We start from the raw sequence: 17,674 nt of genomic DNA on the forward strand, positions 1-17,674 counted from the left end.
TAAACCTTGCTCTAAACTAAATGGTAATGTATATAGTTTTCTCAAAGCTATCCATGCGCCTATAGTGACTTTCCAAAGGATGCTATGTTTGACATGAGGGGGTAGATCACCAAATTTTAGATGTAGATCATTAGGTGCAGCAAGTTCCCTCTCTTAAATAGTATTGGAAAAGCTACTTGACCCATGAGCCCAGTGTCTGATATGTCTTGTTAAGGTCGCTAAGTTATAATCTGGTATAAGAGGCAGTTGGATTCCTCCTTCCAATTTGAACAAAGCCATCTTCCAATATACAATTCTCGGTCTTTTACTCTGCTATAGAAATTTTATAAACACTGATTGTAATTTTTGTACCTCCAAATGCTTTCGTAGCAAAGTTATTGTTTGTAAAGGGCATAGAATGCGAGAGAAGCTATTAATTTTTATCAACTGTGCTCTGCCAAACAGAAATAGATGGAGATTTTTCCATTTTTCAAGCTCTTTACTTATTTTATTTATCACATGTGGGAAATTTAAGGCTAGTTTCACACATCAGGTTTTTGCCGTCATGTCGGTTCCGACGTCGCTCCGACCAAAAATTTGGAAAACTGATGAAACTGATCTTGTTTTCCACCAGATCCCACTAGCGGAACCGGCGAAAAAACGGATCCATTTCATCAGTTTTGCATCCGTTTCTTCTGTTTTTTTTATCTGTTTTTTGACAGATCTGGTTTTTAAATCGCCCCTGGGAGGTACCCAAATGTGATTGGCTACTGACAACCTATATATACAGTGTTCCTTCAGCCCATCTGTGACAGGTTGTAGAGGAGCAAGTGTTTGAAGAGCAAGATGGATGTCGTTATTGCGAATATTATGAAGCTCAAAGTGGATTTTACTGTGGAGGCGAATTGCTTGAAAACAATAGTTCTGGAGAAGGAGCGAGAGAAAAGCCGGATTACTTACCGGTAATGCCCTTTTAATGAGCCACGACAGCACCCACAATGAGAGAGGGATCCGCCCATAGGAACAGGAAACCTACAGAGATAAAAGGGCGGTCCCCCTCTCCTCCTCAGTTGTTTTTTAGAGTACAAGAGGAACCGCCGTTGTTAAATTAGTATAAATATATCCACAATTTGTATGTTATCTATATTCACCCATGAGAATATCTTGTATTAATAACTATTAGGGTGGGAAGTGACAGGGTGCTGTCGTGGCTCATTAAAAGGGCATTACCGGTAAGTAATCCGGCTTTTTACCCTTCGCCACGACAGCACCCACAATGAGAGATTTTCAGAGAACCTTCACCTGGGTGGGATCACCGTACTAAGGACGGCTCTCCCGAATGCCAAGTCAGATGTAGAAGACAGATCAAGTCTATAATGTCTATAGAAGGTAGAAGGCGACGACCAGGTTGCGGCCTTACATATGAGCTCGATGGAGATGTCTTTATTCTCCGCCAACGAGGATGATACGTCTCGAGCTGAATGCGCCTTTACTCCCTCTGGAGGATCTTTGCCCTTTGACAAGTATGCAAGATGGATAGCCTCTGTGATCCACCGGGACAAGGTAGCTTTTGTGAGCCCGTGGCCTTTCCAGTGACCCTGAAAAGATACAGAGCCCTACTCTGTCTGCAGGACTGGGTTCTCTCTATGTAGCTTAGGATGCTCTTTTAACGTCTAACATATGCAGTTTCTCTTCCTCTGGATTTAGTGGATTATCGAAAAAGGAAGGTAAGAAAATTTCCTGAGATCTATGGTATTTTGACGCTACTCTAGGGAGATATGATGGATCTGGTTTGAGAACCACTCTGTCTTGGTATGTCATTAAGAATGGAGGGTCTATGGAGAGGGCTTGGATGTCTCCTACTCGTCTGGCCGATGTTAAGGCTATCAATAAAGCTACCTTGTATGTGACATTTTTTAGAGGGATAGAATCTAAGGGCTCAAAGGGAGGTCCAGTTAAGGCGTCTAGAACTAGATTCAAGTCCCAGGGTGGTAAACGTGGGACATGAACCGGAGTACATCGTTCACATGCCCTAACAAATCTTGCTATCCATCTATTACCGGCTACGTTAGCACTATAGAGGACTCCTAAGGCAGACACTTGAACTCTCAAGGTTTTAACAGATAATCCCATCTCATGACCTTTTTGTAAAAATTCAAGGATGGCTCTAATGGGAACCTTGTTAGAGAAGGGTTCCGTATGAAAGTTGAGAAATTTCCTCCATACTCTGCTATATATAAGAGTCAATACCACAAAATCCAGATTCATGGTGTGACCCTAAATGTCAAGTCACTACGTACACCTCCATAAATATCCACATGAAAACATGAGAACCAAAAGGAGTTTGTTTAAAAGGCTAGTGCTGCAGGAAAATACATATGGTGTCACCTTGATAAAGCTGAGCTGGGAAGCGGCGAAACGCGCGTCGGGGACGCACGGAGTGCGGTGCTGCTTGTGGTGAGGATCTCTTCAATGTTTACATGTGCCTTATTCCCTTGTTCCTCCGGTTAGCATTGCCCAATGGATATTGCCCTTATGGTTTAGAGTGCACGGTTGCACGTGGGTATACAGCAGTTTGCCTGGGTAATGCTCAATTGACCCTAAGGGACTCATGATGTAGTTGGAGGAAGGGTTTGGTTTTTACCAATTCTAGAGACAGGGATTCCCTCACCAGCATTTATCCTCATAGCAGGTGACACCATATGTATTTTCCTGCAGCACTAGCCTTATGTGTTTGGTACCTTTACTCATATTCGTCTATAGTGTGTAGTTGCATTTATGTTTTTTGTCTGTATTGTCAGTATTGCTATTTAATAAAGATTGTTTTTGTACTCTTTTAAACAAACTCCTTTTGGTTCTCATGTTTTCATATATATAAGAGTCGTGGATCTCTTCCTACTTAACAGTAAAGTACTAATCAGTTCTTGTGAGAACCCTCTTAATGTTAGAATCTGCCTCTCAAGTTCCACGCCGTGAGGTGGAGGCCCTTCACTTGTGGATGGTAGAATGGACCCTGAGACAGTAGGTCTGGTGTCATTGGCAGAATCCAGGGATCGCAGACTGACATCGCTTGAAGACAGGAGAACCAGGGCCTCTTTGGCCAAAAAGGTGCTATCAATATTACTCTCGCTTTCTCCTCCCTTATCTTTTTGATGACTAATGGGATTAGCATCATTGGTGGGAAAGCATATGCCAGATTGTAGTTCTACGGATACTGGAGCGAGTCTATGATGTCTGGATTGTCTGCCACATTCAAGGAAGCGAATGCTTGTACCTGTCTGTTGTTCCTGGTTGCAAATAAATCTATCTGCGGAAGACCCCACATGTCCACTATGTTTTTGAATATTTGAGGGTTGAGGGTCCATTCTCCCTGACGTAGCATGTGGCGACTTAGAAAGTCGGCCCTTGTATTTTCTATATCTCTGATGTGGAGAGCTGTGAGTGATAGAAAATTGAGCTCTGCTAAGTCAAAGATGTTTGCTGCTGAAGACATCAGACTTTTTGATCGAGTTCTGCCTTGATGATTTAAATATGCGACGACCGTCGTGTTGTCTGACAGGATTTTGATATGAGATCCTCGGAGCTGGGGAAGGAAAAAATTTAAGGCATAATGGACTGCGTTCAACTCTTTCCAGTTGGAAGACTGCTGGATCTCTGATGAATTCCAGCGACCTTGGGCTACATACTTATCCAGATGGGCCCCCCACCCCTCTGGTCCTGCGTCAGTAGTGATTAATTTAGATGGTGTTATTGACCATGAGACTCCTCTGGACAAATGGGTTCTATTTAAACACCAGTGAAGTGACTCCAGCACATCTTTAGATAGAGTAATTTTCGTATTTAAATGACCATGGCAACGAGATTGCGCATGGAGTGTCTGGTGCTGTAGGGCTCTGGTATGGTATTGAGCCCATTGTACGGCAGGAATGCAGGAGGAAAGTGAGCCCAAGAGAGACATGGCATCTCTAAGGGACATTTGAGGTTTTGCCCTTGCCATAGAGATTTTTGAAATTATTGTTAATTTTTTGGATTCTGGTAAAAAGCATTTTTGACTTACAGAGTCCAAAACTAGTCCTAGGAAGGACTGACGGGTTTCCGGATGTAGTCTGGACTTTTTGAAGTTCACTATCCAACCCAAAGCCTGTAACGATGAAATAGTATTAGTCAATCGCTCTTTACACTGAGAGGTTGAATTTCCAATTATTAAAAAATCATCTAGATAAGGTACAATTAGCGTCTCCTGATGACGCAAATAAGCCATCACCTCGAGCATAACTTTTGTAAAAACCCGAGGAGCCATGGACAGGCCGAACGGCATGGCTGTAAATTGAAAGTGACGGATCCGGCCTTGTAGGACTACCGCCACTCTGAGGTACTGTTGATGCTCCGCATAAATGGGAAGATGGTAGTATGCATCCTTCAAATCTAGACCTGCCATAAAGCACCTAGGAAACAAAAGTTTAATCGTAGATCTTATTGATTCCATTTTAAACGTATGATTGTACAGAAAGGAATTTAGTCTTTTTAGATTAATTATAGTATGAAAAGTACCATCTCGTTCTGGAACCAGAAATAGAGGGGAATAAAATCCCCTCCCTTCCTGATTTTTTGGTACTTCTACGAGAACATTCTTAGCCAGAAGGCTTAGAATTTCTAATTGAAGCGCTTTTTGCTGTTCCGGCGCTTTCAGTGATGTGATAATGAAAGTATCCTGCGGGAATTTAAAGAATTCTAATTTTAATCCGGATTTTACTAGGCGGAGAATCCACTGATTTGAAGTTACATGTTTCCATTGATGGTAAAAAAAACTTCAGTCTTCCACCCACTGGAATTTCATCATTGATGGTATCTGCCACGTTTAGATGTTTCGGGATTACCGAATAAGGCACCTTTTGGTTTCTCCTTCGTTTCCCAACGCTCTCTTTGCGGCTCGTACGGCCTTCTCCTATTAAATGGCCGTCTCCTAAACGCTCTCCTATAAGAATGAAGAAACTGTTTAGGGAATCCCTTCCTTCTTTCTCCTGCTTTATTAAGGAGGTCATCAAGAACCTTCCCAAACAGGAACTCACCCTGGCACGGGATTGTACATAATCTTGATTTAGATTGTGCATCGCCTTTCCATCCCTTTAACCAAAGGGCACGCCGGGCTGCATTGACAAGGCCCGCTGATCTTGCTGCCAGCCGCAAGGAGTCAACTGAAGCATCTGTTAAGAATGCTGTAGCGCTCTTAATTAAAGGAATTGCTTGCAAGATCTTTTCTCTTGCCACTTTACCCTTAATCTGCTGCTCCAGCTGGTCAATCCATACCAATAGTGACCTAGCTGTGCAAGTACCCGATATGGCGGGTTTAAAGGCCCCTGTATTTGTCTCCCATGACCTTTTAAGAAGAGCCTCAGTCTTACGGTCCAATGGGTCGAGTAAGATTCCTGCATCCTCCACAGGGAGGGATTATTGTTTTAAGGTGGATGCCACCGCTGCGTCCACTTTTGGCACCTTGGACCAGATCTCTAACTCTTCGTCACTGAAGGGGTAACGCCTTTTTGAAGAGGAGGGAAGGAACCCTTTCCCCTGCTTGTCCCATTCTTTTTTTACAAGATCTTTCACGGTGGAGACACCTGGGAAAGTTCGCCGTTTTTTGTGACCTAGGTCTGCGAACATAATTTCCTGGGCCGATTTGACCCCCTTAGTGTCTGGACAACCCATGGTATTCCTTACTGATTTTATAAGGTTATTTATGCTGTCCAGCGGAAAACATGCTCCGCTCTCATCCTCAGAAGAACCAGATGATGATTCCGAGGTGTTAGAGGACCGGATTAACCCCTCTTCTGACTCTGAACTAGAAGGAAGGGGACGGCTTTTACTCCCATGTTTTTTCTGGGATTTCGATCCTAGAGACTGAATCTCCTGTCTAATTATGGCCCTGATGTTAGTGGTGGTAACTGCAGCCTCATCCTTTAGGGTTTGCTGTATGCAATCTTGACACAACCTCTTTGGATATGAATCCGGCAAGGGTTGTATACACAGGGCATATTCTTTATGTTTTGTTTTACTGGTCCTTTTAGCCTAAGGGGAGAGGGTAGAGAAGGAAGGGATCAGCTTATAGGTAGAGGATTAAATACACTCACCAAGTGAAGCATTCATTGTACCGGTCTTGGAGGAGGGGACGCTGTGCGGCTTCTAAGTAGATCTGATTCTCTACTCCTTCTAACATGAGTGTCAGACTCCATAACAGGGTGACCACTCTTCTTTCCTGCTGTGGACTTTGAGGCTTTAGCGCTGCTGTCTTTTCCAGCGCTCACCTGCTCCACCGCTGGTGGATGCTCCGCATGCGTTGGGGACGACATTCCGAGCACAATCGCTCTGTGTCCCGGCTCCATTTTAAAAGGGCGGTGGTTTCCGCGCTCCAGGCCGCGAACCGGAAGTGCTTTCACTACTTCCGGTTCAAGCAGGGCCGAGCGCACTTACCCGGAGACGCTGCCGCCGCCGGCCTCTAGAAGCGCCGCTCCTGCGTCCTCCTCACGCTCCTGCGTCCTCCTCACCATAGGCCGGGCTTAGCGCCCGGAACCTGCCGGGAACGTAATCAGACGAGGGGGGAGGCTGGATACAGTGGCTCCCCCGACGCTGCTACTGACGCCGCAGCCCCTGCCGCTCACCAGGAGACCGAACAGGCGGGTGCATGGGTCAGGTATGATGGAGGTGCTCCAACCACCTCGTGCTATAGGTTATCCAGGGATTTCCGATAGGAACAGGAAACCAACTGAGGAGGAGAGGGGGACCGCCCTTTTATCTCTGTAGGTTTTCTGTTCCTATGGGCGGATCCCTCTCTCATTGTGGGTGCTGTCGTGGCGAAGGGTAAAACAGCGCATTATGCATCTGTGCCAACAGTGTTTATGGATCCACCCCATCACTGCACAGAGAATGACACGGTGAGTCTATTCTACTTTATACATGGAGACCCAGAGAAGTTTTTCAGCTATGGGTGGATGAAAGCGGAGAACTTCGATCTACTGGTGGACTGAATTGGACATCTCATCCGAAGGAGTGACACGTATTACCGAATCTCGAGTGTGAAGTGTAATGTGTGTTGGTGATACCTGGTCAAAGAGCTCCTTTAGTGCCATCAGACGTACCATCACTCCCCTTAGTGGCAGAGTGACGTTACTGCAACGACCAGATCTCTGTGTTTTACATAATTGTTTTCTTGTGTCCACAAGACTGGGGAGGCCTCCACCCCTCTTTTTTTGAGCAGTGCGCACAAGAGCTGTTCTATCCAGTGTGTTCACATTGGACATTTCCTCTCTGAACCCTGCTCTTACAGGTATTGTACAGATGACCAGGTTTTTAAATACATCAGATAGGTATTACCATACATCAGTTAGGACTGCTTTGATACGGGTATACCTTGATGTTTGGTAGAGCAGCTTAGTATACATTTTTTGCAAAAAAACGTATCAACCAAATACCCTGTTTTCTCCATCTTTTTACTAGCACTTGCTTGCAACAGAGTGTTTTTGGTTTTACTGTGCTCTTTTGTGTTTAAAAAAAAATAATACTAGACCAATTATTATGTACATGGGAAAAATGTGTGTATTCCCTGCCCAGGTGGTAAATGATGCACCAGGCGTCTTTAAGATTTGTGTTTTCTAGCATGGGTGCCAACACTTATACTGCAGTAATGCTATATCTACTTTGAGTGTTTTCAAATGTCTTCCCACCATCATTCTCTTATAGGGTGACTGTAGCTTTTGACATTCCAAGTAATTAGCTTTATAATACCGTAGTCAAGTTAATATAACAATCATAGGGTGTGAAAATTACAAACATCACAACCAAACAAAGAAAAAACAGACAACTTTATCCAAATTAGAGAATTTCACTATAGACAGAGTCAATATTTGTAGTGTTGACTTCACTTTTTTTCACACACCTATGGGAAGTCTGTCTACTTCCCTACTTTTTGATAAATATATACATATACAGTACAGACCAAAAGTTTCGACACAGCTTCTCATTTAAAGATTTTTCTGTATTTTCATGACTATGAAAATTGTACATTCGCACTGAAGGCATCAAAACTATGAATTGACACATGTGGAATTATATACTTGTGCAAAGCAGTCATCAAAGCAAAAGGTGGCTACTTTGAAGAACCTAGAACATAAGACATAATTTCAGTTATTTCACACTTTTTTGTTAAGAATATAATTCCACATGTGTTATTTCATAGTTTTGTTGCCTTCAGTGTGAAAGTACAATTTTCATAGTCATGAAAATACAGAAAAATCTTTAAATGAGAAGGTGTGTCCAAAGTTTTGGTCTGTACTATATATATATATGTATATATATATATATATATGTATATATATATACACTATATATATACAGTGGGGCAAAAAAGTATTTAGTCAGTCAGCAATAGTGCAAGTTCCACCACTTAAAAAGATGAGAGGCGTCTGTAATTTACATCATACGTAGACCTCAACTATGGGAGACAAACTGAGAAAAAAAAATCCAGAAAATCACATTGTCTGTTTTTTTTACATTATATTTGCATATTATGGTGGAAAATAAGTATTTGGTCAGAAAAAAATCAAGATTTCTGGCTCTCACAGACCTGTAACTTCTTCTTTAAGAGTCTCCTCTTTCCTCCACTCATTACCTGTAGTAATGGCACCTGTTTAAACTTGTTATCAGTATAAAAAGACACCTGTGCACACCCTCAAACAGTCTGACTCCAAACTCCACTATGGTGAAGACCAAAGAGCTGTCAAAGGACACCAGAAGCAAAATTGTAGCCCTGCACCAGGCTGGGAAGACTGAATCTGCAATAGCCAACCAGCTTGGAGTGAAGAAATCAACAGTGGGAGCAATAATTAGAAAATGGAAGACATACAAGACCACTTATAGTCTCCCTCGATCTGGGGCTCCACGCAAAATCCCACCCCGTGGGGTCAGAATGATCACAAGAACGGTGAGCAAAAATCCCAGAACCACGCGGGGGGACCTAGTGAATGAACTGCAGAGAGCTGGGACCAATGTAACAAGGCCTACCATAAGTAACACACTACGCCACCATGGACTCAGATCCTGCAGTGCCAGACGTGTCCCACTGCTTAAGCCAGTACATGTCCAGGCCCATCTGAAGCTTGCTAGAGAGCATTTGGATGATCCAGAGGAGTTTTGGGAGAATGTCCTATGGTCTGATGAAACCAAACTGGAACTGTTTGGTAGAAACACAACTTGTCGTGTTTGGAGGAAAAAGAATACTGAGTTGCATCCATCAAACACCATACCTACTGTAAAGCATGGTGGTGGAAACATCATGCTTTGGGGCTGTTTCTCTGCAAAGGGGCCAGGACGACTGATCCGGGTACATGAAAGAATGAATGGGGCGATGTATCATGAGATTTTGAGTGCAAACCTCCTTCCATCAGCAAGGGCATTGAAGATGAAACGTGGCTGGGTCTTTCAACATGACAATGATCCAAAGCACACCGCCAGGGCAACGAAGGAGTGGCTTCGTAAGAAGCATTTCAAGGTCCTGGAGTGGCCTAGCCAGTCTCCAGATCTCAACCCTATAGAAAACCTTTGGAGGGAGTTGAAAGTCCGTGTTGCCAAGCGAAAAGCCAAAAACATCACTGCTCTAGAGGAGATCTGCATGGAGGAATGGGCCAACATACCAACAACAGTGTGTGGCAACCTTGTGAAGACTTACAGAAAACGTTTGACCTCTGTCATTGCCAACAAAGGATATATTACAAAGTATTGAGATGAAATTTTGTTTCTGACCAAATACTTATTTTCCACCATAATATGCAAATAAAATGTTAAAAAAACAGACAATGTGATTTTCTGGATTTTTTGTTCTCAGTTTGTCTCCCATAGTTGAGGTCTACCTATGATGTAAATTACAGACGCCTCTCATCTTTTTAAGTGGTGGAACTTGCACTATTGCTGACTGACTAAATACTTTTTTGCCCCACTGTATATATATATCTATAATATAACGCTGGGAGCGTCACTCTGTCCGAAGCCTTTATAGACTGCGCAAGTGCAAGCGCCGGCGCAGTCTGGCCCCCTCAGAGTGACGCTCCCAGGAGATCGCGGTATGCGTAAACACTGAACGCACACCGCGATCTCCAACGGAGAAGCAGGGACCGCCAGGAGGGTAAGTATCGGCTATATTCACCTGTCCTCCGTTCCAGCGCCGCGCGCCGCCATCTTCCCGGTCCTCGGCCTGTGACCTTCAGTTCTGAGGGCGCGATGACGCGCTTAATGCGCGCCGGTGCCGCGCTCTGACTGACCAGTCACAGCCAGAGGACCGGAAAGATGGCGGCGCACAGCGGTGGAACGGGGCCAGGAGAATATAGCAAGTGCTGGGGGGCCTGAGCTAGCGGCGATAGCGACACCTGACCCCCACAGTGCACCGGTGTCCCCGCCTGCTCAGGCCCCCCAGCACTCGGCGCACAGCGACGATAGGTGAGTATGGTATTTTTTTTTATATATATATTGCAGCAGCATACGGGGCATACACTATAGAGCATCTTATGGGGTCATAAACCATAATGGAGCAGTGTACGGGGGCATACCCTATAGAGCATGTTATGGGGGCCATCAACCATAATGGAGCAGTGTACGGGGGCATACACTATAGAGCATCTTTAATGGAGCAGTGTACGGGGGCATACACTATAGAGCATGTTATGGGGTCCATAAACCATAATGGAGCAGTGTACGGGGGCATACACTATAGAGCATGTTATGGGGGCCATAAACCAACATGGAGCAGTGTATGGGGGCATACACTATAGAGCATGTTATGGGGGCCATAAACCATAATGGAGCAGTGTACGGGGGCATACACTATAGAGCATGTTATGGGGGCCATAAACCATAATGGAGCAGTGTACGGGGGCATACACTATAGAGCATGTTATGGGGGCCATAAACCATAATGGAGCAGTGTACAGGGGCATACACTATAGAGCATGTTATGGGGGCCATAAACCATAATGGAGCAGTGTACGGGGGCATACACTATAGAGCATGTTATGGGGGCCATAATGGAGCAGTGTACGGGGGCATACACTATAGAGCATGTTATGGGGGCCATAAACCATAATGGAGCAGTGTACGGGGGCATACACTATGGAGCATCTTATGGGGGCCATCAACCATAATGGAGCAGTGTACGGGGGCATATACAATGGAGCATCTTATGGGGGCCATCAATCATAATGGAGCAGTGTACGGGGGCATATACAATGGAGCATCTTATGGGGGCCATCAACCATAATGGAGCAGTGTACGGGGGCATATACAATGGAGCATCTTATGGGGGCCATAAACCATAATGGAGCAGTGTACGGGGGCATATACCATGGAGCATCTTATGGGGGCCATAAACCTTTATGGAGCAGTGTACGGGGGCATATACTATGGAGCATCTTATGGGGGCCATAAACCTTTATGGAACAGCGTACGGGGCATACACTATGGAGCATCTTATGGGGCCATCAACCATAATGGAGCAGTGTACGGGGGCATATACTATGGAGCATCTTATGGGGGCCATAAACCTTTATGGAGCAGCGTATGGGGCATATGGATGGGAGCAGCAAATTAAAGAACGGTGGCGCAGGATGGGAGCAGCACATGACAGAACGGGGGTGCAGGATGGCAACAGCACATGACAGAACGGGGCGCAGGATGGCAGCAGCACATGACAGAACGGGGGTTCAGGATGGGAGCAGCACATGACAGAACGGGGGTGCATGATGGCAGCAGCACATGACAGAACAGGAGTGCAGGATGGAAGCAGCACATGACAGAACGGGGGCGCAGGATGGGTGCAGCACATGACAGGATGGAGGCGCAGGATGGGTGCAGCACATGTCAGAATGGAGGCGCAAGATGGGTGCAGCACATGTCAGAATGGGGGCGCAGGATGGGAGCAGCACATGTCAGAATGGGGACGCAGGATGGAGCAGCACATGACAGGATGGGGACCATATACCAATATAAATGCTCGCCACCCGGGCGTAGAACGGGTTCAATAGCTAGTATATATATATATCTATAATATAACGCTGGGAGCGTCACTCTGTCCGAAGCCTTTATAGACTGCGCAGGCGCAAGCGCCGGCGCAGTCTGGGCCTCACAGAGTGACGCTCCTGGGAGATCGCGGTATGCGTTCACACTGAACGCACACCGCGATCTCCAACAGAGAAGCAGGGACCGCCAGGAGGGTGAGTATCGGCCATCTTCCCGGTCTTCGGCCTGTGACCTTCAGTTCAGAGGGCGCGATGACGCGCTTAATGCGCGCCGGCGCCGCCCTCTGACTGACCAGTCACAGCCAGGAGACCGGGAAGATGGCGGCGCCCAGCGGTGGAACGGAGGACAGGTGAATATAGTAAGTACTGGGGGGCCTGAGCTGGCAGCGATACCGGCACCTGACCCCCACAGCGCGCCGGTGTCCCCGCCTGCTTAGGCCCCCCAGCACTCGGCGCCCAGCGACAATAGGTGAGTATGGTATTTTTTTTTTTTTATATTGCAGCAGCAGCAGCATACGGGGGCATATAGAATGGAGCATGTTAAGGGGGACATCAACCATAATGGAGCAGTGTACGGGGGCATATAGAATGGAGCATGTTAAGGGGCCTCAACCATAATGGAGCAGTGTACGGGGCATATATCATGGAGCATCTTATGGGGCCATAAACCATAATGGAACAGCGCACGGGGCATACACTATGGAGTGTCTTATGGGGCCATAAACCGTTATGGAGCAGTGTACGGGTCATATACTATGGAGCATTTTATGGGGGCCATAAACCTTTATGGAGCAGCGTATGGGGCATATGGATGGGAGCAGCAAATTAAAGAACGGTGGCGCAGGATGGGAGCAGCACATGACAGAACGGGGGCGCAGGATGGGAACAGCACATGACAGAATGGGGGCGCAGGATGGGAGCAGCAAATGACAGGATGGGGACGCAGGACGGGTGCAGCACATGACAGGATGGGGACGCAGGATGGGTGCCGCACATGACAGGATGGGGACGCAGGATGGGTGCCGCACATGACAGGATGGGGACGCAGGATGAGTGCAGCACATGACAGGATGGGGACGCAGGACGGGTGCAGCACATGACAGGATGGGGACACAGGATGGGTGCAGCACATGACAGGATGGGGACGCAGGATGGGTGCAGCACATGACAGGATGGGGACGCAGGACGGGTGCAGCACATGACAGGATGGGGACGCAGGATGGGTGCCGCACATGACAGGATGGGGACGCAGGACGGGTGCAGCACATGACAGGATGGGGACACAGGATGGGTGCAGCACATGACAGGACGGGGACGCAGGATGGGTGCAGCACATGACAGGATGGGGACGCAGGACGGGTGCAGCACATGACAGGATGGGGACGCAGGATGGGTGCCGCACATGACAGGATGGGGACGCAGGATGGGTGCAGCACATGACAGGATGGGGACGCAGGACGGGTGCAGCACATGACAGGATGGGGACGCAGGATGAGTGCAGCACATTACAGGATGGGGACGCAGGATGGGTGCAGCACATGACAGGATGGGGACACAGGATGGGTGCAGCACATGACAGGATGGGGACACAGGATGGGTGCAGCACATGACAGGATGGGGACGCAGGATGGGTGCAGCACATGACAGGATGGGGACGCAGGATGGGTGCAGCACATGACAGGTGTTGTGAATTCTGTGGCTGAATTCACTCCTGTGGTCACAAGTGGTACTGCAGCTTCTGAGCTTCCTCCCTCAGGTGTTCTGGTGAGCTCGTTAACTGCTTCATTACTTAACTCCGCCTGATGCTGCTATCCTTGCTCCTTGTCAATGTTTCAGTGTTGGATCTGAGCTTCTCCTGATTGTTCCTGTGACCTGCTGCTCTGTATAGCTAAGTGCTTTTTGCTTTTTTGTTGCTTTTTTTCTGTCCAGCTTGTCTTTTGTTTTGCTGGAAGCTCTGAGACGCAAAGGGTGTACCGCCGTGCCGTTAGTTCGGCACGGTGGGTTTTTTTTTCCCCCTTTGCGTGGTTTTGCTTTAGGGTTTTTTGTAGACTGCAAAGTTCGCTTTACTGTCCTCGCTCTGTCCTAGAATATCGGGCCCCACTTTGCTGAATCTATTTCATCCCTACGTTTTGTCTTTTCATCTTACTCACAGTCATTATATGTGGGGGGCTGCCTTTTCCTTTGGGGAATTTCTCTGGGGCAAGTCAGGCCTATTTTTCTATCTTCAGGCTAGCTAGTTTCTTAGGCTGTGCCGAGTTGCCTAGGTAGTTGTTAGGCGCAATCCACAGCCGCTTTTAGTTGTGTTTAGGATAGGATCAGGTGTGCAGTCTACAGAGTTTCCACGTCTCAGAGCTCGTTCTTGTATTTTTGGGTATTTGTCAGATCACTGTGTGCGCTCTGATCGCTAAGCACACTGTGTTTCTGGATTGCCTTCATAACACCTGTCATTAGCAAACATAACAGTACAAGGAGCCTAACTAATGATTCTCAATAGAGGGAAAGAAAAAGTTCTGACATCATTTTTTTTTTTTTCTCAGCTCTGTGTTCACTTTTTTTTTTTCCCCTAGACATTTGGGTGATTCTGGACACAGGTGTGGACATGGATATTCAGGGTCTGTGCTCTTCAATGGATAATCTCGTTATAAATGTACAAAAAATTCAAGATACTATTGATCAGAAATCTATGTTAGAACCAAGAATTCCTATTCCTGATTTGTTTTTTGGAGATAGAACTAAGTTTCTAAGTTTCAAAAATAATTGTAAGCTATTTCTGGCCTTGAAACCTCATTCTTCTGGTAATCCTATTCAACAGGTTTTGATTATTATTTCTTTTTTGCGCGGCGACCCTCAAGACTGGGCATTTTCTCTTGCGCCAGGAGACCCTGCATTGAGTAGTGTCGATGCGTTTTTCCTGGCGCTCGGATTGCTGTACGATGAGCCTAATTCAGTGGATCAGGCTGAGAAAAATTTGCTGGCTTTGTGCCAGGGTCAGGATGATATAGAAGTATATTGTCAGAAATTTAGGAAATGGTCAGTACTCACTCAGTGGAATGAATCTGCGCTGGCAGCTTTGTTCAGAAAGGGTCTCTCTGAGGCTCTTAAGGATGTCATGGTGGGATTTCCTATGCCTGCTGGTTTGAATGAGTCTTTGTCTTTGGCCATTCAGATCGGTCGACGCTTGCGCGAGCGTAAATCTGTGCACCATTTGGCGGTACTGCCTGAGGTTAAACCTGAGCCTATGCAGTGCGATAGGACTATGACTACAGTTGAACGGCAGGAATACAGACGTCTGAATGGTCTGTGTTTCTACTGTGGTGATTCCACTCATGCTATTTCTGATTGTCCTAAGCGCACTAAGCGGTCCGCTAGGTCTGCCGTCATTGGTACTGTACAGTCCAAATTCCTTCTGTCCATTACCTTGATATGCTCTTTGTCGTCGTTTTCTGTCATGGCGTTTGTGGATTCGGGCGCTGCCCTGAATCTGATGGATTTGGATTATGCTAAACGTTGTGGGTTTTTCTTGGAGCCTTTGCGGTGTCCTATTCCATTGAGAGGAATTGATGCTACACCTTTGGCCAAGAATAAACCTCAATACTGGGCCCAGCTGACCATGTGCATGGCTCCTGCACATCGGGAAGTTATTCGCTTTCTGGTGTTGCATAATCTGCATGATGTGGTCGTGTTGGGGTTGCCATGGCTGCAAACCCATAATCCAGTATTGGATTGGAATTCCATGTCGGTATCCAGCTGGGGTTGTCAGGGGGTACATGGTGATGTTCCATTTCTGTCGATTTCGTCATCCACCCCTTCTGAGGTCCCAGAGTTCTTGTCTGATTATCAGGATGTATTTGAAGAGCCCAAGTCCGATGCTCTACCTCCGCATAGGGATTGTGATTGTGCTATCAATTTGATTCCTGGTAATAAATTCCCTAAAGGTCGATTATTTAATTTATCCGTGCCCGAACACGCCGCTATGCGCAGTTATGTGAAGGAATCCCTGGAGAAGGGACATATTCGCCCATCGTCATCACCACTGGGAGCAGGGTTCTTTTTTGTAGCCAAGAAGGATGGTTCGCTGAGACCGTGTATTGATTACCGCCTTCTTAATAAGATCACTGTTAAATTTCAGTATCCCTTGCCATTGTTATCTGACTTGTTTGCTCGGATTAAGGGGGCTAGTTGGTTCACTAAGATAGATCTTCGTGGTGCGTATAATCTGGTGAGAATCAGGCAAGGAGATGAATGGAAAACTGCATTCAATACGCCCGAGGGTCATTTTGAGTATCTAGTGATGCCGTTCGGACTTGCCAATGCTCCATCTGTGTTTCAGTCGTTTATGCATGACATCTTCCGTGAGTATCTGGATAAATTCCTGATTGTTTACTTGGATGACATTTTGATCTTCTCAGATGATTGGGAGTCTCATGTGAAGCAGGTCAGAATGGTTTTTCAGGTCCTGCGTGCTAACTCTTTGTTTGTGAAGGGATCAAAGTGTCTCTTCGGTATGCAGAAAGTTTCATTTTTGGGGTTCATCTTTACCCCTTCTACTATCGAGATGGATCCAGTTAAGGTCCAAGCCATCCAGGATTGGATTCAGCCGACATCTCTGAAAAGTCTGCAAAAGTTCCTGGGCTTTGCTAATTTTTATCGTCGCTTCATCTGTAATTTTTCTAGCATTGCCAAACCATTGACCGATTTGACCAAGAAGGGTGCTGATTTGGTTAATTGGTCTTCTGCTGCTGTGGAAGCTTTTCAGGAGTTGAAGCGTCGTTTTTGTTCTGCCCCTGTGTTGTGTCAGCCAGATGTTTCTCTTCCGTTCCAGGTCGAGGTTGATGCTTCTGAGATTGGAGCAGGGGCGGTTTTGTCACAGAGAGGTTCTGATTGCTCAGTGATGAAACCATGTGCTTTCTTTTCCAGGAAGTTTTCGCCCGCTGAGCGTAATTATGATGTGGGCAATCGAGAGTTGCTGGCCATGAAGTGGGCATTCGAGGAGTGGCGTCATTGGCTTGAAGGAGCTAAGCATCGCGTGGTGGTATTGACTGATCATAAGAACTTGACTTATCTCGAGTCTGCCAAGCGCTTGAATCCTAGACAGGCCCGTTGGTCGTTATTTTTTGCCCGCTTCGACTTTGTGATTTCGTACCTTCCGGGCTCTAAAAATGTGAAGGCGGATGCTCTGTCTAGGAGTTTTGTGCCCGACTCTCCGGGTTTATCTGAGCCAGCGGGTATCCTCAAGGAAGGAGTCATTGTGTCTGCCATCTCCCCTGATTTGCGGCGGGTGCTGCAAAAATTTCAGGCGAATAAACCTGATCGTTGTCCAGTAGAGAAACTGTTCGTCCCTGATAGGTGGACTAATAAACTTATCTCTGAACTTCATTGTTCGGTGTTGGCTGGTCATCCTGGAATCTTTGGTACCAGAGAGTTAGTGGCTAGATCCTTCTGGTGGCCATCTCTGTCACGGGATGTATGTACTTTTGTGCAGTCCTGTGGGATTTGTGCTAGGGCTAAGCCCTGCTGTTCTCGTGCCAGTGGGTTGCTTTTGCCCTTGCCGGTCCCAAAGAGGCCTTGGACACATATTTCGATGGATTTCATTTCTGACCTTCCCGTTTCTCAAAAGATGTCAGTCATTTGGGTGGTCTGTG

This window comes from Ranitomeya imitator, chromosome 4 (assembly GCF_032444005.1).
Source record: "Ranitomeya imitator isolate aRanImi1 chromosome 4, aRanImi1.pri, whole genome shotgun sequence".
In the NCBI taxonomy this organism is placed as follows: Eukaryota; Metazoa; Chordata; class Amphibia; order Anura; family Dendrobatidae; genus Ranitomeya; species Ranitomeya imitator.